Genomic DNA, 24,515 nt, shown 5'->3' on the forward strand with positions numbered 1-24,515 from the left:
CAGCTATCCTACTGAGTGCAAAGTGGTTGTTTTATCTTTTGTAAAATAAAGAAAATAGGATCTATCAGAATGCCTTGCTTTCAGGTTTTAAGATTATACATGATGTGAGATACACACACACACACACACACACCCTTCCAATCCCTAGAAGCAATGGCTCAGTATATATTTCCCCTAGGAGCAATGGCTCAATATTTGCTAATTCAATGTTCAGTAGCTACTTTATAGAACATAACTACCATGAATAATGAAAATCAACTGTAACTAAAATAAATGAAGATGCTTAAGAAGCTACGAAAGACAGAACATGCCATTTGATGAATTCAGAGTTAAGTGAGATTTCTCCTGTTTGAAGGATTTTTGCTGCCTGAGCAACAATTTCCTATTAAGTAAAATGAGAATATTTATACCAACATATATTAATAATGTAGCACACAGTCTGGAACATAGTGCACACTGGAAATATGAGTTCTTATTAACGCCCCAAGAATAGATCCACAGACACAGGCCCAATTACTACTGCTCTTCAGAGTAAATAAGCAAAGTGAATTGGGAAAAACAATGTTGAACTGCTTTTTGATTATTTACATAGTAACCAATACAAAATTGTACAATATAAAATAGCAAATATCCAGGCTGTTGCTACCCAAGATGGTTTTATTTGTATCAGATGAAAACAAACAAATAACAAAAATTTTTTTTTTGAGACAGGGTCTCACTCTGTTGCCCAGACTGGAGTGCAGTTTAGTGATTTTGGCTCACTGCAACCTCTGCCTCCTGGGCTTAAGTGATTCTTCCACTTCAGCCTCCTGAGTAGTTGGGACTGCAGGCATGTGTCACCATGCCCAGCTAATTCTTTTGTATTTTTAGTGGAGATGGGGTTTCAGCATGTTGCCCAGGCTGGTCTTGAACTCATGGTCTCAAGAGATCCACCCACCTTGGCCTCCCAAAGTGCTGGGACTACAGATGTGAGTCACTGTGTCCCGCCTAGAATTTTTTAAGAAATAAACTTTATAGGTGATGATGAAATGCTCCTGTCTTCCTCTCTCCAGTTCTATTTTTCCCTCTGTTTCCAGACATAACTGCTATAATGAATATGGTGTATTTCCAGTTAATTACTATATATTTGTAATGCACATACAGAATTATAACATGACCGTTAAGGACACTGGCCCTGAAGCTGAGACATGAGTCTTTGCTCTACCGCTTTCCAGCTGCGTTATCTTGGGAAAGTTCTTGAACCTCTCTGTGTCTCAGTTTTTGTGTCTATAAATGGAGATGCATTAGATTGCATCCTCCAAAAAGTATATTTTAAAATGACATTAGACACCCAAAGGATTTACTGGGGAAACACTTGTGAGAGAAAAAGAGGATGAGGTTTATTGTCTATTGCTGCATAACAAATTACCCCCTGGAATTTAGTGGCTTAACACAATATACATTTATTATCTCAGAGGTTTTGTAGGTCAGGAAACTGGGAGTGACCTAGCTGAGTGCCTCTGCTTCAAGATCCCTCAGAAGGCTGCAATCAAGATGTCAGTCAGAGCTCTTGTCTCTTCTGAATCATAGAGTGGGGAGGAGCCACCTCTCATTTCCCTTACATGGTTGTTGTCTGGATTCAGTACCTCATGGTCTATTGGACTGAGAGCCTTAGTTCCTTACTAGCTATTGTCCAAAGTCCTTCCTCATTTTTTCACCACTTGGGCCTCTACAAAGAGCCGCTTGTAGCATGGCAGCTGGCTTCCCTCGCAATATTTTTTTTTTTTTTTTTTAAGGCAGAGTCTTGCTGCATTGCCTGGGCTGGAGTGCAGTGGCGTGATCTCAGCTTACTTCAACTTCTGCCTCCCAGGTTCAAGCAATTCTCCTGTTTCATCCTCCTGAGTAGCTGGGATTATAGGTGCGTGCCACCACACCTGGATAATTTTTGTATTTTTAGTGGAGACAGGGTTTCATCATTTTGGCCAGGCTGGTCTTGAACTCCTGACCTCAACTGATCCACTTGCCTTGGCCTCCCAAAGTGCTGGGATTTCAGGCATGAGCCACCGTGCCCGGCCCAACTTACCTCATAGTTAAGGAGAAAGCTAAGCACTAGTGAGTGCATTTAAGATGAAAGTCACAGTGTTTTTGAAATTGACTCTCAGAAGTGGCATTCTACCTCTTTACTGTATTCTATTTATTAGAAGCAAGTCCAGCTAACACTCAATGAAAGGGTTACACAAGGATATGGTTACCAGGAGGTAGAGGCTGTCTCAGACACTGCCTGCCACAGAGCTAGGGACTTTGGAAGACCTGACAGCCAGTGACGTATGTCTGATCACTGTGAAGGGGAGAGGAAAGGAAGAAGAGTTGAATTGGCACAGATTTAGATGAAGCATAGTTTTAATAATATTTTAGCTAGGCTGCTAGACCAAAGTCACCTATCAGAGGAGTCTCCATATCACCAGAAGAGTCTTACCTTTAGAGCCCTGCAATATTCAGCTACTGGCCAAAAGCAGCATGTGGGAAGTATGGCCTCAGAGTGAAGGAAGTGGTGGATTCAGCGTACAGTAGCTGGGTGATCAGTTAATTATGTGCTCAGCAGCAGATCTGAGTGGCACATTTTCATGGCTGCAACAGGGAATAAAAGTAGTACCTCCCTCAGAGGGCTAGGGAATTAAACAAATAGACTATTTGGAAGGGCACATAGAATAGTGAGGGCACATAGACTATAAGCCCTATATACGCTCTACTTATTTATTATTATTACCTCAAAAATATAGTATCGCTTTATTTTTTTTTAGTTTACATTTTTAGTATTTCACTGTATCTAATGTCCTGCAGCTTCCTTTTATAATTCAGCGTTATGTTTATGGGGTCTCAGATTGTGTGTTACATATTATTCTTTTGCAAATATTTTCTCCCAGTCTGTGACTTGTCTTCTCGTCCTCTTGACATTGTCTTTTGTAGATCAGAAATTTTTCACTTTACTGGTGTGATCCTAGAGACAAAGCACAGTCAAAGCAATGGCTACCAGGAGGCAGAAGTGGTCCAGTCAAAGCAGTAGTGGGTGGGTCAAGAGCAAAAAATCATGGCAATAGTTTTTTTTTAGATGTTCAAGCCATTTTGCTTGTTGACCTTCTGGAGGGCCAAAGAATGATAGCATCTGCTTATTATGAGGAGGTTTTGAGAAAGTTAGCCAAAGGTTTAGCGTAAAAATACCTGGGAAGGCTTTCTAATGTGCTTAAGGTATGTCCTTTTGTTTGTATGAGTTCATGTGTCTTGGATGCATATATGTTTTGTTTTATTTACATAGTGTTATGTGTGATTTGTGTCATTTTGTTTCTTGCTCTTTTCAGTCAGCACAGGTTGTTGGGATAATCCATATCGTTATGCATATATCTGACTTTTTACTTCCAACTGTGATACTTCAAGTTAGGCATCTACCTTAGTTTGCTAGTCTATTTCCCCAGTGATGGATATCCAGATGGTGTCCAACCACCTCCATCATCATCAGTACTGCAGTGAATGGAGTGACACATGCCCATTTGTGGACCTGTGTGAGGATGTCTTTGGGATATACACCCAAGAGGGAGACTCTGCCAGGCCATAGACTATACATGTGCTTAATTTGACTAAGCATTGCCAGACTCCTCTTCAGAATGTGCATGAACCTACCTCACATCCATAGTGCATAGTCCTATAATCTCTTCAAATTATTATCCAGCTTTCTCATTTTTGCCAGTCTAATGGGTGCAAAGTGATATCTCATAGTTGTTTTAGTTTACATTTCTTTAGTTTTTAATGAGTTCAAACAGCTTTTTATATGTTTGCTAACCTCTTGGGTTTCTCTGTTGTAAATTCCCTATTTGTATTCTTTGCCCATTTTTCGACTGGGATTAATTCTTTCTCCTGTACATTTACAGGAGTTCCTTGAAGATTCTAAGTTAATCATTCTAGGTTAAACCCTGTTGCATTAAGCATTGCAGTTATCTTCTCCCAGTCTGCTATGTGTCTGTTAATGCTGCCCATTTTGTCCTTTTTTAAAGTAAAAGTCTGTTCTTTTTTTGTAATCAAATTTATCAATATTTTGCCTTATAATTCTTGCTTTTAAAATTTGAATATTTTTTCCTATTTTTAGATTACAAAGATAGGTTTTTCTTCTACTAACTTTATAGCTTTTACCTTTTCCATTTAGGTCTTTAGTCCATCTGGAGTCCATATTTGTATGCAATGCCAGGCATCCAGTTTTATATTTCTCCATTTGGCAAAGCAGTTTTCCAACACTATTTAGAAATAGTCTCTCTCCTTTAATTTTTTTAAAACCCCTATAGCTTTCTAGTATATTTTGTTATCTGGTGGGGAAAATGCTCCCTTTTATTCTTTATTTTTAAAAAGCAGATTACTGGAAAAATTACAAAAAAATTAAAACAGTATATTTTTATTTATTTATTTATTTATTTATTTTGAGATGGAGTCTCACTGTGTCACCAAGGCTGGAGTGCCGTGGCGTGATCTTGGCTCACTGCATTCTCCACCTCCCAAGTTCAAGAGATTCCCCTCCCTCAGCTTCCTTAGTGGCTGGGATTACAGGCACCTGCCACCATACCTGGCTAATTTTTGTATTCTTAGTAGAGACGGGCTTTCGCCATGTTGGTCTGGCTGGTCTCAAACTCCTGACCTCAGGTGATCTGCCCGCTTCGGGCTCCCAAAGTACTGGGATTACAGGCGTGAGCCACTGCACCTGGCCTAAAACAGTATATTTTAAAATGTAATGTACACATACATAAAACAAAAATATAGTTTCACAAATTATTATAAAGAAAACAACTGTGTAACCAAACTAGGTCAAAAGAAATCATCACTAGTTCTCCAGTATTCTTTCCCAAATATAAACTTCTCCCTCCCTTCAAAGAGCCATTCTTATAGTTTTAATAGTGATACTTTCTTTGCTTTCCTTTACAGTTTTATTATCCACATATCAATTCCTAAGTAATAGAACTGCTATTTTTAACAGTATATGAATGTATAAATGTATTCAACATTATATTTTTAAAGTGATCCATTTTGTTTTAGTAGCTGTAATTTTTAATTTTCCATTGCAGTATGGTATTCCATTGTTCTTTGGACATTTATGCTTTCATGCAAATGGTAGCATAAATTTATTAAATTTCTCAAAAAAAATCCAGCCAGAATTTTAACTGCGGTTGCCCTAAATATATAGATTTATTTAGGGAAAATATCCATGTATATATAAAAACATTGTCCCAGCGAAGCATGTAGAATTTATCTTCATTTAATCCATCATCTTCTATGTTTATAATTAGAGTCTGAAAGTGTCCTCTATAGAGGTCTTGTGTTCTTTGTTAAATTAATTCCTAGATGCCTTATAGATTTGTTGTAGTTGTGAATGGTATCTTAATTTTTCCAATATTTGTAATTCTTTTTTGATATGGATAAATCATTTTGATTTTAGAAAATTAATTATGCATACAGTAACCATACTGAATCTATTTTATTAGTTCTAATAATTTATACATTTTGTTTTTTTGTAAGTATTTGTATTACCTAAAACAATGACAGTTTTGTCTCATTTTACTTCTTTTTGTTTCCATTTGCTTTATCCAGGGCTTCCAGAACTGTTAAACAGCAAAACAGCAACAAGAGTAGGCATTCTTTTCTAATTCTTTTTTTTTTTTAAGAGACGGGGTCTCATTGTGTTGCCCAGGCTGCTCTGCTAGAGTGCAGTGGCACAATAACGGCTCACTGAAGCTTCAACCTCGCGAGCTCAAACAATCCGCCCACCTCAGCCTTCCTAGTAACTGGGACTACAAGCGTGTGCCACTATGCCCAGCTCATTTTTTTTTTTTTTTTTTAGAGATGGGGTCTCACTATGTTGCCTAGGCTGGTATTGAAATCCTGGGCTCCAGTGATCCTCCCACCTTAGCCTCTCAAAGTTCTGGGATTACAGGTGTGAGCCATCATATGTGGCCTCTTTTCTAATTCTTGAACCCAAAGGCAATGCATCTACCAAATACTGCTATAGATTGGCATATAACCCTAAGGAAATTTTTGTCTATCCCTGCTTTGCTGTTTAAATCATAAACTGCTGTTGAATATTATCAAATACTTTTTCTACATTAATGTAGGTAAGTATATCATTATTCTCCTTCAGTCTACTAATGTGGTAAATTATACTACATTTTGTTTCCGATGTTGAACTATCCCTGCATTCCTAAGATAACTTCAGCCTGATCATTAATTTTTTTTTTCATTTCTGCAGCATCTTTTTTTTCCCAATAGTGTTTGGGGAACAGGTCATATTTGGTTACACGGATAAGTTCTTTAGTGGAGATTTCTGCGATTTTGGTCCCATCACCTGAGCAGTGTACACTGTACCAACTGATCATTAATTTTTAAATACACTGTTGGATTTAGATAGCTAACATTTTAGTTAGGTTTATAAGCAAAATAGGCCTGTAATTTTTAAATCCTTGAATCTTCCTTATCTCATTTTGAAATAAAGAACTAATTTAGTCTCACAAAATCAGCCATTCATTTTCTCCCTTTGTGCCAGCCAATTGCCTGTTTGCTTTCAGCTCCATTTGTCCTTCTGTGTGCCCTGCCAGTACCTGCTTCACAGTAGAGACTTCATAAATATTTGTTATGGGCTGGGTGCAGTGGCTCATGCCTGTAATCCCAGCAGTTTGGGAGGCCAAGGTGAGAGGATCACCTGAGGTCAGGAGTTCGAGACCAGCCTGGCCAACATGGCAAAACCCCGTCTCTACTAAAAATACAAAAATTAGCTGGGTGTGATGGTGTGCCTGTAATCTCAGCTACTGGGAAGGCTGAGGCAGTACAATTGCTTGAATCCAAAAGGCGGAGGTTGCAGTCAGCTGATACCATGCCGTTGCACTCCAGCCAGGACGACAAGAGCAAAACTCCATCTCAAAAATAAATAAATAAATAAAATAAGATTTGTTATGATGGGGAATGCCATCAAATCAAAAGTGGGTCAAGCTCAAGTTGGTTTGGGCAGCTGGCCAGCATTTCACTGACCTCATTCTTCTCGCCCTTGCTGCCTGTTCATCCATCATCTGTCATCTTGCCTCCAGATCACCAGCAAGAAAGGAAACTAATAGTTGCTGTGTATTGCCTTTTTGTTTTCTTGACTGTATCTTTTAAACATCAGAAGTTTTTAATTATGATGAACTCCAATTTATTAATTTGTTTCCGTTTTGGTTTGCACCTTCTTTGTATTCTAAGAAATCTTAGCCTAACCTAAGATCATAAATATTTTTTTCTACATTTTCTTCCAGAAGTTTTAGCTTTCACATTAATTCAAGTTAATACTTGTTTATGGTGTATATGGGTTTTTTTCGTATAGAGATTCAATTATGCCAATGCTGTTTGTTAAAAAGACCATGTTTTCTCAACTAAATGGCCTTGGCATTTTTGTTGATAATCAATTGACCGTATACATGTGGATGTATTTCTTTACTTTTTATTCTGTTCTATTCATCTGTATCTATAGGTCTCTCCCCATTTCAATATGACATTCTCTTGATTACTGTAATATTATGGTAAGTCTTGGAAGCAGGTAGGGTAAACCCTCTCACTTTCTCCTTCAAGCCTAAGCTTTTGTAAGTAAAAGTTGATTATTAGGTAATTTGGGAAATAAGCACGCTTCTCTATATATGAGCCTCAAACCATCTCTGTTCTTTTTCCTATTACTGAGCTTCACTGAGTTCAATGAAGTTAGAAATGGATGAGGGGAGGGATGGTGAAGCTCCCATCCCTGTTAGTTGGCAGACCCAACCCAAAGCACAACCCCAATCTTCCCAGCCAGTACCCTCTGTGTGTCCGTGTGACCCATTTCTGATTAATAAGACATGATATTTCAGCTGTCACATCTGTCACACAAATATTTCCCTCATGAGAAAATCTTGGCAAGAAAGGGATAATAAGTCAGTATAAATTCATCCCTACTGTAGGAAAGAATCTAAAAATTTACATCTATTAATAGTAAATAAATAGTGACATCTTCATCCTTGAGGACATATTTGATAAAATTTTCCCCGTCTGTGATTCTTGTTCTTATAAGAAATGCTACCTTTTGTGTGATTGATTACCAGGAATTCTATGGTAATGAATTATAGAGTTCAAGGGTATTGGATAAGGATGTGTCTAGCCCTACATAAGTATCATTTTACTACTACTACCAGTAATATAGCCTGAAAGTAGTGATAATATAGTTCTGGATTTTTTTTAAAAAAAAACAAGCATTCTTCATGTGGTGGTTGTTTCTCAAAGCAGTCCTGTAAGGCAGATGCTGAGCTATCACAACAGTTAGATCATAAAACCCCTTAAAATGATATTTCAAAAATTAAATCCAAGTTTCTCAAAGACATATGGCTGCATACACAGTGATTGCAGGTGAGGGCAAACACAGAGGTAGAATTTTTCCTGTGTGAGAATTAAAATCAGTGCTACTGTGCCCTACAGTATTATAATTTCCAAATTAGTCAGTGTTCATTAACACACCCTACTGAATTGGGAATTCAGTATTAAACACAGACTTGATTATGTTTTTCTAAGAGATCCCTAGACCAGACTCTGACTGATTGCCTGAAACAACATGATCTTTTAGACAACAATAACAAAAAGATAACTTGGGTTTTGACTGGTGACTTGCGTGAGTTGGTGTGGTTTTTTAAGGATTGCAGTGAGGAATAACTGTCTCAGGGTGGGTTTTGGAGTTCTGACAACAGGAACTGCAGCCTTCTTGAGAAGGGTGTGAAGCCTGGACAACACTTTTATGGGTGAGAACACCTTTCCCTGACAAACAGGTCACTGTTCTCCTACATGCCTTCTTTTGCCTTTTGCATATCCTTCCTACCTGTCCACCTCCCAACCCACTGCCAGTGGTTTTGTCATTACCTTTGTAGTCAGAAAGACACAGGGAATCCACTGGATTTGTGCAAATGTATTTTAAGTTTATGTCTTCCAAAATGTAAAGTCCTTTGTTAGCAAAATTGTACAGATCAAGAATATTATTAGTCTGTCATTCTCTGGTGCTAACCCATGGTTGTTGGCTGGAAACCCCCATACATTTCTCAGCTTGCATAACACAAGAGGTTTAGAGTGTTCTTTGCTCCTTTTGAAGCAAAACTTCTGTTTTTAACAGGGGATTTCAAAATTCTTAGGCTAGCCTTTGGAAAGAGGGAGGAAAAGGAGTAACTACTTCTCATCTGTGACGGTTGATTTTGGGTGTCAATTTGACAGGAATATGGGATACTCAGCTGGTAAAGCATTATTCATTCTTTTTTTTTCTTTTTTAAATTTTCTTATTACTTTTTTTTTTTTTTTTTTTTTTTTTTGAGACAGAGTCTCGCTCTTTCGCCCAGGCTGGAGTGCAGTGGTGCGATCTCGGCTCACTGCAAGCTCTGCCTCCTGGGTTCACGCCATTCTCCTGCCTCAGCCTCCCCAGTAGCTGGAACTACAGGCGCCTGCCACCACACCCGTCTAATTTTTTTGTATTTTTAGTTGAGATGGGGTTTCACTATGTTAGCGCATTATTCATTCTTAATGCTTCAGTAGGCACTGAGCTTGTTTTTCTTCTGCTGAGAGGCAAACCCAACTAGGTTTGCTTTTGATTAGAATGATTAGGCTGCCCCAGGGGTGACTGAGAGGGTGTTTTCGGAAGAGACTGGCTTGTGAGTCAGTGGACTGAATGAGGGAATATCCACCCTCAATGTGACCAGGCAGCATCCAATCAGCTGGTGGTCCAGATGAACAAAAAGGTGGAGGAATGGGCTAGATGTTGTGAGAGGCTGAGGCAGGAGGATTACTTGAGCCCAGGAGTTGGAGGCTACCCTGGGCAACATAGTAAGACCCCAGTCTCTTTCTAAAAGAGGGGTTAGGGGAGGAAGGATGAATTCTTGCTCCCTCCCTTCCAGAGTTGGGATGCCCTTCTTTTCCTGTCTTTGGATGTTCAAACTCGATGTTCTCTGGGACTCAAACTAACAGCCTCTCAGGACTTCAGCGTCCGACTGAGAGTTACATGAGCTCTCTTGGTCCTAAAGCCTTCCAACTTACACTGAGCCATGATACCAGCTTCTCTGGCTTCCGAGCTTGCAGACAGCCTGTTGTGAGACTTCTCAGCCTCCATAAGCGAGCCAATTCCCTAATAAATCTCTTCTTATATACCTCTGTATATGTGTCTGCTATCAGTTCTGTCTCTCTGCAGAATCCCGACTAAAACACCATCTGTGACTCCTTTCCCCTCATATAATTTTTTAATAAGAGTTTTATTGAGACATAATTTACATATAGTGAAATTCAGTCTTTTAAAGTGGGTGATTCAGTGATATTTAGTATATTCAAAGTTGTGCAACCATCACCGCTATCTAATTTGAGAACATTTTTATCAACCTAAAAAGAAATCTTGGCCAGGTGTGGTGGCTCGCGCCTGCAATCCCAGCACTTTGGGAAGCTGAGGCAGGCAGATCATCTGAGGTCAGGAGTTTGAGACCAGCCTGGCCAACATGGTGAAACCCTGCCTCTACCAAAAATACAAAAATTAGCTGGGTGTGGTAGTGGGTGCCTGTAATCCCAGCTACTCGGGAGGCTGAGGCAGGAGAATCACTTGAACCTGGGAGGTAGAGGTTGCAGTGAGCTGAGATCGCGCCACTGCACTCCAGCCTGGGTGACAAGAGCAAAACTCCGTCACACACAAACACACACACACACACACACACACACACAAAAGATATCTTATGCGCATCTGCAGTCATTCCCTATTTCCCCTCCCCTCAGTCCCTGGCAACCACTAGTCTGCTTTGTGACTATGGATTTGCCTGTTCTGGATGTTTTATATAAATGGAATGTGTAGCTTTTTGTGACTGGCTTCCTTCATTAACATATATTTTCAAGATTTTTATCCATGTTGTAGCATGTGTCAGTACTTCATTCCTTTTTATTGCTGAATAATATTCCATTGTCTGGATATACCACGTTTTGTTTATGTAGTCATCAAATGACAGACATTTAGGTTGTTACCAATTTTTGGCTATTATGAATAATGCTATGAACATCTATGAACATAGTTTTACATGGACATGTTTTCAATTCTCTTGGTTATTCACCTGTGACTTCAAAATTTTGTTCTAACTACACTACTGTTTAAACAAAGTCATGTAGACTGTTTCACTCTCTAAGGGTGAATTCACATGTGATAGTTGTTCCATTTTATAACACATACAATATTTTAAGTTAATTGACTATGAACTTACTCTTCGAAGTTGGACCAAAAAATGGTGGGACTGAAGAATTAAATGTTATGATATATTGTTTACCACTGAATTATAAATATAAAAATAATACTGAGTATCTTGAACAGAAACAAGAAACACATAAAAGACTGATATTCCATGGCCAAGTAGGATTTATTCCAGGAATGTAAATATGGCTGATAGCTTTAAAAAACTATGAATATAATTCACCATATTAATAAGTCAAAAATGAGAAACCATATGATCATCATAACAGATGCCAAACATGGATTTAATAAAATTCAGCATTCTTTTTTTTTTTTTATTGGTACTCACTGGTTATAGCAAGCATTCATTTACTTTCTTTTTTTTTTTTTTTTTTTGAGATGGAGTTTCGCTCTTGTTACCCAGGCTGGAGTGCAATGGCGTGATCTTGGGTCACTGCAACCTCCACCTCCCGGGTTTAAGCGATTCTCCTGCCTCCACTGGGATTGCAGGCATGAGCCACCAAGCCCAGCTAATTTTGTATTTTTAGTAGAGATGGGGTTCACCATGTTGGCCAGGTTGGTCTCGAACTCTTCACCTTAGGTGATCAACCCACCTCAGCCTCCCAAAGTGCTGGGATTACAGGCGTGAGCCACCGAGGCTGGCCAGTTCAATGGTTTTTTAAAACTCATTAATGTCAGGAATAAAATAGAGGTGCTGCTAATATATTAAATGAAGGAATCAACTAAGAGCTGGAGTGGAGGCCACAAAAGGATTATTTTTCAGGTGATTTTTGAACTATATATACAAAATTAATAGTCTGATTATACATAATAAAATTACCTAGTTAGAAAACATATTGTCAGAAAACACACTAATTTATAATAGCAACTAAAATGTAACTTACATCAGAAAACCTTGATGAGAAGGGTTATGTAAAGAAAATGATCAGGGCTGGGCTGGTGGCTCACTCCTATAATCCCAGAACTTTGCGAGATCAAGGCAGGTGGATCACTTGAGGTTAGGAGTTCAAGACCAGCCTGGCCAACACGATGAAACCTCGTCTCCACTAAAAATACAAAAATTAGCCGGGTATAGTGGCACACGCCTGTAGTCCCAACTACTCAAGAGGCTGAGGCATGAGAATCTCTTGAACCCAGGAGGCGGAGGTTATAGTGGGCCAAGATTGTGCCATTGCACTCCAGCCTGGGTGACAGAGTGAAATTCCGTATCAAAAAAAGAAAAAAAGAAAATGATCAAATTTTACTGAGTTCTGTCTGATTCCAAACACAATTAATCATCGTTGTGGATATATTTGTACATATTCACTTATATGATGAAGGTAACATTTCAAAAAACATGGTAAAAAGATTGATTACTCCATAAGGGTTTTGGACAACAGGTCAGTTATCTGGAAAAAATAAAACAGATCAAGATTTCAACTCCCAAGTAGAATTGTGGTTATCAGGGGCCAGGGGTGGGGTAGAGTGGGGAGCCCTTGGTCCAGGGATACAAAATTTCAGTTAGACTGGAGTAATAAATTCAAGAGATCTATTGTACAATATGTAACTATAGTTAATAATAATGTATTGTATACTTGAAAATTGATAAGAAAGTAGATTTTAAGTGTTCTCACCACACACAAAATAATGATAAGTATGTGAGGTAATGCTAATTAGCTAGATTTAGCCATTTCACAAAATATACATATTTTACAACATCAGGTTGTACACCATAAATATATATATATTTAGTTGTCAATTAAAAAAAAGATTTCAACTCCTTACACACAAATGTCTTCTAGATGGATCATGGATGCAAGTGTGACTGATGAAATGTCAGAAATGCTAGAAGAAAAATAATGGATATTTTTCCTTTAGGGGATGGCAGGCCTTTTAAAACAATATCACAAAAATTCAGGAACCAAAAAGAATAAAATTGATAACTTTGACATTTTAAAGTTCTGTGTTGCAAACGATCAAACAAAAAACAAACTCACAACTCACACTACAAAGAAGGAAGAGAAAGAGGACAAATTGAGAAATGTTTTTGCAGCATGATCTATAACAAAGGGCTGAAAATAAAAATATATCTTACATACAAGGAAGAACAAACGAGAAAAATGACAAAAGACAATGGACAGAAAATTTATAAAAAGAAGATATCCAAATGACCAATACATATATTAGATGCTCTAGTTTATTAGGAACCAAAGACCAGTCAAACGATATTAAAACCATCATTGAAATATTTTTTTTTGTCCAATTGCTAAATATTCTGAAAGATAGTAACATTCAGAGTTGGAGATGATTTCAGGAAATGGATACTTTCATATCCTATTGGTGTAAATGTAAATATAATACCTCTAGAGGACAGTTTGGCAATATGCATAAAAATAACCCAAACTGCCACATATAGGATTTAATACAAAAGGAATAACTGAAAACATGAGAACAGCTGGAACCGTAAGGATACTCACTGTGGCTTTGTTCATAATAGAAATTCAGAATCAGCCCAGATAATTAAGTAAATTATGGTACATGCATTCAGTAGAACACACTGCAGCCTGTAAAAGAGAAAAGTAGCTCTGTACTGATAGGTATGGAAAGATGTCTGGGACAAATGGTGGACTGAAAGGAAGCATGTTTCAGAACAGCAAGTACAGCATGATTTCATTTATATGAAACTGTGTTTGTCTATAAATGTGTGTATTTGCATAGAGAAATGTCTAGAGGATATTCACCACACTGATACCAAGCTTTCTCTATGGTGATGAATTTTAGATATATGTTTACTTTCTTTTCTGTACTTTTCTGTTATGTGAGATTTTGTTTACATTGAGCATGCATTATATTTAAAAAACAGTAAGTTGGTTTTAATATGTTGTCCTACATGTGGCTCCTTTCAACATGGCAGTGCCTGTGTTAGCAGTCTTGTACAGACATGAGAGCAATGACCATGTCAACGGTATTTCTCCCCTAAAAGCACACTTAGTCCTAAAGGCAAATGTAAAAACAGCTTGGTGGCTAGAGGAAATACTGGAAGGTACATAGTACACTGGAAAAAAAGGTGGTTCATATAGAGTCAGATAACTCCATTTCCCAAAACGTGGCCTCGAAGAATTCAAGTAGCATTCATGTATCCCTTTTTAGAAATTATTTATTTATTTATTTATTTAGAATAGAGATGGTGTTTTGCCATGCTGGTCAGGGTAGTCTCGAACTCCCAGCCTCAAGCAATCCTCCTGTCTCAACCCCCCAAAGTTCTGGGATTATAGGCATGAGCCACCATGCCTGGCTTCATGCATCCCTTTGAAACATTCTACCACCAAAATATCACATTTATATTCAAAAGTGACATTCAGTATTCAGAAACTTAAATTTTCTGAATTTGCAGACATTCTTGTGGCGAAATATTAAAAAGTAATATATCGCAAGACCAGAAAAGGCATTATTGTAAAGCATCATTGACTCCCATGAAAGAAACATATCTGCAGCCAGAAGCCAAAAAATAGTATTATGGCAAGGCCAAGTACATTGCACATCATTGCCAGAAACATATTTCTGGCAAAGAAACAAGAATTGGTAATTGAACTATCAAATATATTTCAAGAGTTTATTATGTTCCAGAGAATTGAATACATTTAGAAGTAGATTTCATCTGATTTTCCCTGACCTGAAGCATGTTTGAATGCCAACATCTGTTAGGCAAGATCTCCGTAATATTGAATGCAATAAAAAGTCCTTTATATTTCTTATAAATTTTACATATGCTTACTTAGGAGGGTTTTTTTTTATAATGATGTCAACAGACATCCTCTAAAGAAAATTTTGTCTTTACTAAGTTTCCTTGAAACCATAGTCAATAAAGTTGTTATTGTATTAAAACATGATTGAGAAATTTTAGACCCTGTCATCTTGAATTATATTTCTACCTGCAGCACTGTAACACTGTTTAGTTTGAACAAACTTCTTTATTTCTAGATTCTGTCAGCCAAATTAAAAAATTTTTAAAAAAAGAGAACATTACTGTACTCCACAGGGAGCAGTAGGGTTATAATGAGATAATATTGATAATTTATTTTGATCAAAAAGAAAAGAATACTATGAATAAACTTATTGTATATTGATAACTAAAAGGAAAAATATAGTTCCACAATGAAAAACATGTGTAAATTTAAATATTTTCAATATTTCATGTTCGTAGATGAATCCTAGCTCCGTGCCTCACCAAGGAAGATTAAAAAAAAATTCAGTTTTAGAAAGCTCAAAGTTCCCAAAGTCAGAGAAATGCGAACAGAGTCAAGCTTACTCCATTGTTCCAATTTGTTCAGCTTTATCCATTAGGCCATCACTAACTTCTGGATTTTATTTTTTTTCCCAGTAATGTGTATAGGCCAATTTAGTATGAAAGCTACAATGCAGAACCACATATTTTGAATAAGAGATTGAAAACAGAAAATTTGTTTCAACTAGTCAAACAGCTCTCTAAATTTTCTTTAGCATGGATGGAAGCACAAGGATTACCATGGACTGCTAGTTTTTATTAGAATCTACAGTCATTATTGTAAAGTTCTAGTATCAACTTAGAACTTAAACATTTTCCCCAGGGACCAGCTACATTCCTATTTATAGCCCAAACTCTTGGTTTAATGCAATTTAGAAGATCTACAACAATAACAACTTCTCTTTAGGGTTTCTTTCTCAATTTTGATAGTTCACTAGTCGAGTTCCAAAGAACTGTACGGTTGGACTGGTGATTCTCAAAGACGGCCATGTTGGAAATTGGACAGTCAAACCCCTCCACTCCTCAGGGTGGATGAGAGGAAAATAATTCAGTATTATGTTTCTATGTTTTTGAAGGAAACACTTTGGTTTTTATAATAAAACTATAGAAAACAAAACTTCAGGGAAAAACTGTGTGTATATGTTGAAAATGATTGAGAAGCACTAGCAAATATTGTTAACTACTGTAAAGGAAGGAGAATGTAAAAGAACTGGTCATTTAGATGGAAGCTGAGGAAAATATTCGGCTGGGCACGATGGCTCACGCCTGTCATCCCAGCATTTTGGGAGGCAGAGGCGGGTGGATCACGAGGTCAGGAGTCCAAGACTAGCCTGACCAACATGGTAAAACCCCACCTCTACCAAAAATACAAAAAATTAGCTGGGCGTGGTGGCATGCGCCTGTAGTCCCAGCTACTCAGGAGGCTGAGGCAGGAGAATTGCTTGAACCTGGGAGGCAGAGGTTGCAGTGAGCTGAGGTCACGCCACTGTACCACAGCCTGGCGACAGAGTGAGGCTGTCTCTCAAAAGAAAAAAAAAAAAGAAAATTTTCTTGGTGAAAGAGGTGACAGAGGGACGAATAGGATCATACAGTACCCAGAGTGTTCTGTTCCAGTTTCCTCCTCCATTCCATACTTGTCTAGTTCATTAGCAAGCTGTGAATTTGGATGGCTTAATCTGTGACTTGATTAGCTCGATTAAAGGCCGAGTTAAGTTGAAATATTTGGCACTGAATTTCAGAACTGAAACAGATAAACATTACCCTTGCCAAGTGGCAATTCCAAAAGTTCACGGGTTTTGTTGATTGGGGCTGGAGGTGACCAGGAAAGTAAAGAGGGGGAGATTTGGTAATAAGGAAGGTGGTGGAGGGAGCACTTGGAGAGAGACAGAAAATTAAGAAAAATGTACTTGATTTTTAAGTTTAAAAAGAACCACAAGATCACAAATAATAAATCAGCATAAAATTGTATCTATGGTAACAAGCAGAAAATGCTGTTCACTACAATGCACAGGGATTTAACATTTTAGGATAACAAGTCTATTGCTGCCAGAAACTGGAATTACAAAATAATAATCAAAAGCATATATAATTTGGAAGCAAATAACATAAGAAACACAAACATTTTCACATTTATACCCATCTGTTTCATAATAACTATGCGGAACTCTTAGAGAAGAAACACATTCCTGAGAGAACGAATGGGGCATTCCACCTGTATTCCACGGAGGAAGACTTATTTCAAGACATAAGCAGAGCCACTTGTAGAAGGATACTGCTCCTATCTTTTTGTGTTTTTCATGACCTTTCTTTTCAGGCAGTGTGTTGCAGTTTGGTCCCATAATATGCAACTAGGTTTGTCTGGGCTGACTTATCTGGGTTAAAATATTCAAAGTAGTTCTCCATTTGCTATCCTTCCCAAAACACTTTGTTAAAAGTTATCAGTAGGTAGGTAAAATAGCTTAACACAGTGAAAATTCTAATTCAGAATAATTATCTGAAAGTCTTAAGTGAATTAAAATCTGATTTATAAAATTCTTTTTGATATCTACAAATGTATTTTTAAGTTCTCTCAGAATATGAGCTGATTCTCAGAAATTTTCAAGGAGAGTTCCTTTTGGACCTGTGTTAACAAACAGATAAAAATCATTTTTAATTAGTTCACCATTTATATGCAAATAAATGCTGCTACAGAATTTCAAGAGTGCCTGAAAGGACTTCCTAAGAAAAGCTAATAGTTCCCTAGTGATTTTTTTCTCATTTATAGTTTATTTATGAAACACTTTCTTAGAAAAAGTACAAAGATCGTGATCTTACCTATGCTAGAATTATCTCAGCTTCTTAAATACTGTTTATTTAATGAGATTTTACTGGAATCCTCATCGTTAGTTTTATCACACAGGAAGAGTAATTGTGTCATGTGTATAAACCTTGTGGAAAACATTCCAGACCTCAGTTCCTTATGGTTTGATTTTAGCTATTTCTAGGACATTTATTTTAACATTAAACAGGATTCTGAAAATTTTGTGGATTTAGTGTTTATTTGTCTAATGCATATTTATCGGCATCTTTTTCCTCATAAGCAACATGTTGGGAGATGGTGTAGACAAAGGTAAGGATCCAAATCATCAGTTGAAAGTGACAGTGAGAATAAACCACAGCATACTAAGGTTGAAGGGTGAAGCAGGCCACCCAGCAAAGTCCAGGCTGGGTCAGTGTTTTAGTTCGTTTTCACACTGCTGAAAAAGACATACCTGAGACTGGGCAATTTACAAAAGAAAGATGTTTAATGGACTTACGGTTCCACGTGGCTGGAGAGGCCTCCCACAATCATGGCAGAAGGTGAAAGGCACGTCTCACATGGTGGTCGACAAGAGAAGAGAGCTTGTGCAGGGAAACTTCCCTTTTTATAACCATCAGATCTTGTGAGACTTACTATCACGAGAACAGCATGGGAAAGACCAGCCCCCATGACTCAATTACCTCCCCCAGGTCCGTCCCACAACACATGGGAATTCAGGATGAGATTTGCATGAAGACACAGCCAAACCATATCATTCCGCCCCTGGTTCTTCCCAAATCTCGCATCTTCACATTTCAAAGCCAATCATGCCTTCTCAACAGTTCCCAAAGTCATAACTCATTTCAGCATTAACTCACAAGTCCACAGCCCAAAGTCTCATCTGAGACAAGGCAAGTCCCTTCCACCTATGAGCCGGTAAAATCAAAAGCAAGTTAGTTAATTCCTAGATACAATGGGAATGCAGGCATTGGGTAAATACAGCCATTCCAAATGGGAGAAATTGGCCAAAACAAAGAGGTTACAGGCCCCACACAAGTCCGAAATCCAGTGGGGAAGTCAAATCTTAAAGCTCCAAAATGATTTCCTTTGACTGCATGTCTCATATCCAGGTCAAGCTGATGCAAAAGGTAGGCTCCTATGGCCTTGGGCAGCTCTGCCCATATGGATTTGCAGGGTATATCCCTCCTCCTGGCTGCTTTCACAGGTTGTCATTGAGTGTCTGTGGCTTTTCCAGGTGCATGGTGCAAGCTGTTGGTGGATCTACTAATCTGAAATCTGGAGGATGGTGGCCCTCTTCTCACAGCTCCTCTAGGCAGTCGCCCAGTAGAGACTCTGTGTGGGGGATTCGACCCCACATTTCTCTTCTGCACTGTCCTAGCAGAGGATCTCCATAAGGGCCCTGCCCCTGCAGCAAACTTCTGCCTGGGCATCCAGAAGTTTCCATACAGCCTCTGAAATCTAGGCAGAGGTCCCAAACCTCAATTCTTGACTTCTGTGCACTGGCAGGCTCAACACCACATGGAAGCTGCCAAGGCTTGATGCTTGCACCCTCTGAAGCCACGGCCTGAGCCCTATATTGGCCCCTTTCAGCTATGGCTGGAGTGGCTGGGATGCAGGGCACCAAGTCCCTAGGCTGCACACAGCATGGGGACCCTAAGCCTGGCCCACAAGACCACTTTTTCCTCCTAAACCTCTGGACCTGTGATGGGAAGTGCTGCCATGAAGACCTCTGAGATGCCCTAGAGACATTTTCCCCATTGCTTGGGTGATTAACATTTGGCTCCTCATTACTTATGTAAATTTCTGCAGTCAGCTTGAATTTCTCCTCAGAAAATGGATTTTTTCTTTTCTATTGCATTGTCAAGCTGCAAATTTTCTGAACTTTTATGCTCTGCTTCCCTTATAAAACTGAATGCCTTTAACAGCACCCAAGTCACATCTTGAATGGTTTGCTGCTTAGAAATTTTTTTCTGCCAGATACCTTAAATCATCTCTCTCAAGTTCAAAGTTCTACAAATCTCTGGGGCAGGGGAAAATACCTCTAGTCTCTTTGCTAAGATATAACAAGAGTCATCTTTGCTCCAGTTCCCAACAAGTTCCTCATCTCCATCTGAGACCTCCTAAGCCTAGACCTTATTGTTCATATTACTATCAGCATTTTTGTCAAAGCCATTTAACAACTCTCTAGGAAGTTCCAAACTTTCCCACATTTTTCTATCTTCTTCTGAGCCCTCCAAACTGTTCCAACCTCTGCCTGTTACCCACTTCCAAAGTTGCTTCCACATTTTCAGGTATCTCTTCAGCAGGACCCCACTCTACTGGTACCAATTTACAGTATTTGTTCATTTTCACACTGCTGATAAAGACATACTCTAGACTGGGCAATTTACAACAGAAAGATGTTTAATGAACTTACAGTTCCACATGGCTGAGAAGGCCTCATAATCGTGGCAGAAGGTGAAAGGCACATCTCACATGGCAGCAGACAAGAGAAGAGAGCTTGTGTAGGGAAACTCCTCTTTTTACAACCATCAGCTCTTGTGAGACCTATCCACTATCACAAGAACAGCACAGGAAAGACCTGCCCCCATGATTCAATTATCTCCCACCAGGTCCCTCCCACAACATGTGGGACTTCAAGATGAGATTTGGGTGGGGACACAGCCAAACCATACCAGTTGGATACCCTAGAAACCTGTGAATGTGAGAAGTACCGTCAAAGCCACTAAACCATGGAGGCGGGAGTTAAATGCAGCATAATCATGGCAATGGCTGACAAAGATATAAGTGGTGACCATTTTATTATTAACTTAAAGAAGGTAAATGGGAAGAAATTAAGACAAAAGGAAGTGTTATAAAGGCAAGATAGGTGGAAAAGATCTTGGTCAAGATCCAGGCAAATGTCAGCCAAAGTTCAACTGGAGTCTGTACTGCATGCTAGGACATAGATGAGTTCAACTGAAGTCTATACTGCATGCTAGAACAGAGATGAATTGCGGGGGGCAGGGGGGCGGTGTAGGCAGGTGAGCTTCAAATTTTCATTTTATAGAGGAAAATTGAATCTCAGGGAGATGGAGTTACAAGCTTACTGCACAGCAGAAGTAAGTCATTATTTTTCTTTATCTGTCATCTCTGCAATGGAAATCCTACCCATCCTTCAAAGATCAATTCAAAAGCCACCCTCTGTTACACACTTCCCTGTTTTTCCTAACTCCTGATCTCTTTCACCTCTGAATTTCTGCAGATTTTAGTAGTGTTTATGTAACAATTTCTACTTATATTTTGGTCATTTGTATGTAATGTCTTAACTTTCATAGTCTTCAGACTGTATACACCATATATGTGACAACGATAAACTTTTGTTGATATGAATAAATGAATGGACCAGGCACAGTAGCTCACATCTGTAATCACAACACTTTGGGAGGCCAAAGCGGGAGGATCTTTTGAGCCCAGGAGTTTGAGACTAGCCTGGGCAATGTAGTGAGACCTTGTCTTTACAAATAATAAAAAATTAGCCAGGTGTGGTGGCACATGCCTGTAGTCCTAGCTACTCAGGAGACTGAGGCAGGAGGGTCACTTGAATCCAGGAGAGACTGCAGTGAGCTATGATGGCACCACTGCTTTCCAGCCTGGGTGACAGAGTGAGATGTTGTCCCAAAAATAAATAAATAAATTTCAAGACCATTTAATGGACAGATTCCTTAGCCCTGTCTGAATTTAAAAGCAAAACAGTTTTATTTTGTTTTTCCTGGCTTACTATCCTGTTCCTGTTGCAGGCTGCTTGAACTCAAAGAAAGAGGCTCACTGATGAGTATGTAGGCAGGGAGGGCCTTCAATATAGCGTATCCTCTTGCTGGAGAGAAAAGAACAGGGAGAAAAAAATGAAATGTACCCTGACCTCATCATTTTTTTCTCTTTTTCAGTAAATGACCTTCATGAATTCTACTTATTTTATTTCTCCCTGTTCCTATGAAACCAGAAGGTAAGTTTTTTAGGGTTTCTCCTCAGAGCATTCTATTACCTCCATATTATGATTCCAGTAAATAAATAAATTCTAGGGACCTTTGGTAGACCAAAGGCCAGATGATGTCAGCTTTTCTCTGCTTTCTACTTTGAGTGACAGTCAGGTAGTACAAATGCAGCCCAAACTGGGCTAGTGTGGTGTGGGGTCACAGGACCAAATTAGTCAAATGTATGGTAGCTAACTGATCATTTCAAAGTAAGAAAGGATGGATTTAAAACTTTTGCTATTATTATGATGATGGTAAAGGAGAAGTCATTATGAAATTACATTAAAAGTAAAAAGGATGGTTTATACCTAAAGGAGGAATTAACAGCTCAGAAATAAAGATGTTTTTTTCCTCTCAGTGAGCACTTGTGAATTTAGAAACCCCAGGAGTGAGTCACTGAAAATGTCCCAACAGATAACATATTGTTAATCTTTTTCTTCTCCTAGAAAATCCGATGTGAGAGACTAAAAATCTAAAATAAAGTCCACTGCCTATCAAATATCTGAAGAAACTAATGGTAGAACAGTGATGAGATCAAAACAAAATAAAACCATCAGCTGATCTAATTCCAAGAACTAGAGAGGGTGTGTTTTGGTTTCTGCAAAGTTCTGGAAAGCAAAGCAGCTGGTCAAATTCTTAACTCCTTCAGGGCAGAGCTGTGTTTTATCTTACCTGTGAATTCCCTTTAGCGCTCAGCAGCACAGAGTAGGTGCTTGGAACACGTTTGCTGCATTAAAAGCGTTCAGCTGTACTTGGTATAGCAAAGGCAACCATGTGCCTATGTTAGTTCTCTCTCATATCAAGCCTTTCTGAATCTCTGCCAATCTTCTGGGTTCTTCATACTTCACAAATTGGTGACACAAAAGCAGATGCCCTTAGTCTTTTGTACTATCTGTTCTAAGCCTGGGTTTCACAGTTACTTCTTGCCTTTTGTGTGTGTGTGCTAGTGAAAAAGTGATGACTTTTCTGGTAAATGATGTATGTCTCCACTGCCTCTAAAGATGCTACATCAAAAGACCTCCAGGACTCCTATTTTTCATGCCTAGCAACTATTATTGATTGGAATTCGGTCTCAGAGTTTAGTAATTTCATTCCCAAATCTCTGGGGTGCAGAGAGCTAGGCTCAGGGGTGGGGGGAGGTCCACGTTTGGCGGAAATACCTGTTCCTCTTGTTCCCACTCATAGGCCCGTTTCACATTAATGAGCCAGACAGCTCTGCCTAGAGAGCCTATTGCTTTTTTTTTTTAAATAAGTTTCTTGATCTTAAAAACATACATTTTATTGTTAAAAAGTGATTGTAGACAACCGTACAGAGTAAAAAGGAGGAGTGCTCCAATCTTTTGCCATCCTATCATTGATCCCTTTCACCAGAGGTCATTGCTGATAAAATCCTGACCTTCAGAGATTCAGACAGATTACATCACTGCCAATGTTTGAAAAAAGAAAAATCTTACATTCAAAATAATTCTGTCTGCATGCCTTCCAATAGTTCATTTTACAGTTTTGATGAAACACTGGTCAGGTACTGTAAAGGATCTGAAAGTTATTACTCCCAGTACATCCTGTGTGTGGTACAGACTGTCAAACGTACACCTTGTATTATTCTTCATACATCCTGGATTCCTGGGGAGAGGGTGTATGATGTGGGCGTGTTTCGTGTGCTTGATATCTATAAATATACTCAGAGGCTGCTCAAAGCTGCTCACTGTTATTTCAGCACATTCACTATTCCCGGTTTTTACATACACCCGCACCCTCACAAAAAAGGAGTAAAACTGAATTTATTTCTGCTGTCATGATCATGATTCCAGATAAATTGCTACAAAACTAGTCATCATTTTCTAGGTGTACCTCACCCCAAAGATACAAAATTAACTTCTAGTTTTTCAGCAGCAATGTGTAGAACACTCTGTTTCTACTCATTTTCTTGACCTCCTTCAGGGCTGACTTCTGAGATACTGACTTCTATTTATGCCTCCACCTGCCTTCTGCAGTTTGACTCAGGGATCATCTTCTTTTAGCTCATGACTCTGACTCCATTTTTCCGCTAAAGCGTTTCCTTTTTCTTTCTCCAGGAATCCCAGCCCACAAGTCTTCCACCCACTGCTGCCTGTACCCTGCCCTTGCAGTCTGCACTTATCTGGAGTATGGGACCTTGACAGTGTTCAGGGTGCATCATGATCAGCCCCTATTCACCTACCCAGTCTCACCTCCCATGGCTCTTTCTCATATGTAACATTGTGGTTAGGAGCATAGATTCAGGGGTCAGTGTCTGGGTCCAAATCTTGGCTTTTTTTCTTATAAGTTATGGGTTACTTAACACCATATGGACTTCATTTTCCTCATCTGGAAAATGGGGATCTTAGTCCAGTTACCTACATCACAGGGTTTTTATAAAGACGGTGGGTGGACTGTTGCAATAATCGCAAACCCAGCGAATCATGCCTGAAACCATGCTCTTGCGAAGTCCCCTTTGACATTGATTTTGGGTTTGGCCATGTGGCCTGCTTTGGCTGATGGCACAAGCAGATATTTGATATGTGCTTGCACGTTGAGTTTTGTACTCATTTGCTTGCTGGTTTTTGGAACTCAACCACCACCTGAAAAAGCCTAGGGTAGCCTGCTGGATTCTGAGAGATGTTTGTCTCAATGGACTCCATCCCCCAAGTCAACTGAGACATG

The 24,515-nt window shown here is 38.9% G+C and overlaps 1 long non-coding RNA gene across 1 annotated transcript; it reads right to left on the minus strand.

Moving 5' to 3' along the window:
• Window positions 1–2,210: 2,210 nt before the first annotated feature.
• On the minus strand, window positions 2,211–18,366 carry LOC129481209 (uncharacterized). Its single transcript, XR_008657289.2, has 4 exons — window positions 18,317–18,366; window positions 13,714–13,800; window positions 2,456–2,607; window positions 2,211–2,317 (listed from the first exon to the last, which is right to left on the minus strand). It is a non-coding gene; the product is annotated as an uncharacterized lncRNA (long non-coding RNA).
• Between the last annotated feature and the right edge of the window lie 6,149 nt (window positions 18,367–24,515).

Source organism: Symphalangus syndactylus, chromosome 4, assembly GCF_028878055.3.
Source record: "Symphalangus syndactylus isolate Jambi chromosome 4, NHGRI_mSymSyn1-v2.1_pri, whole genome shotgun sequence".
Taxonomy (NCBI): Eukaryota; Metazoa; Chordata; class Mammalia; order Primates; family Hylobatidae; genus Symphalangus; species Symphalangus syndactylus.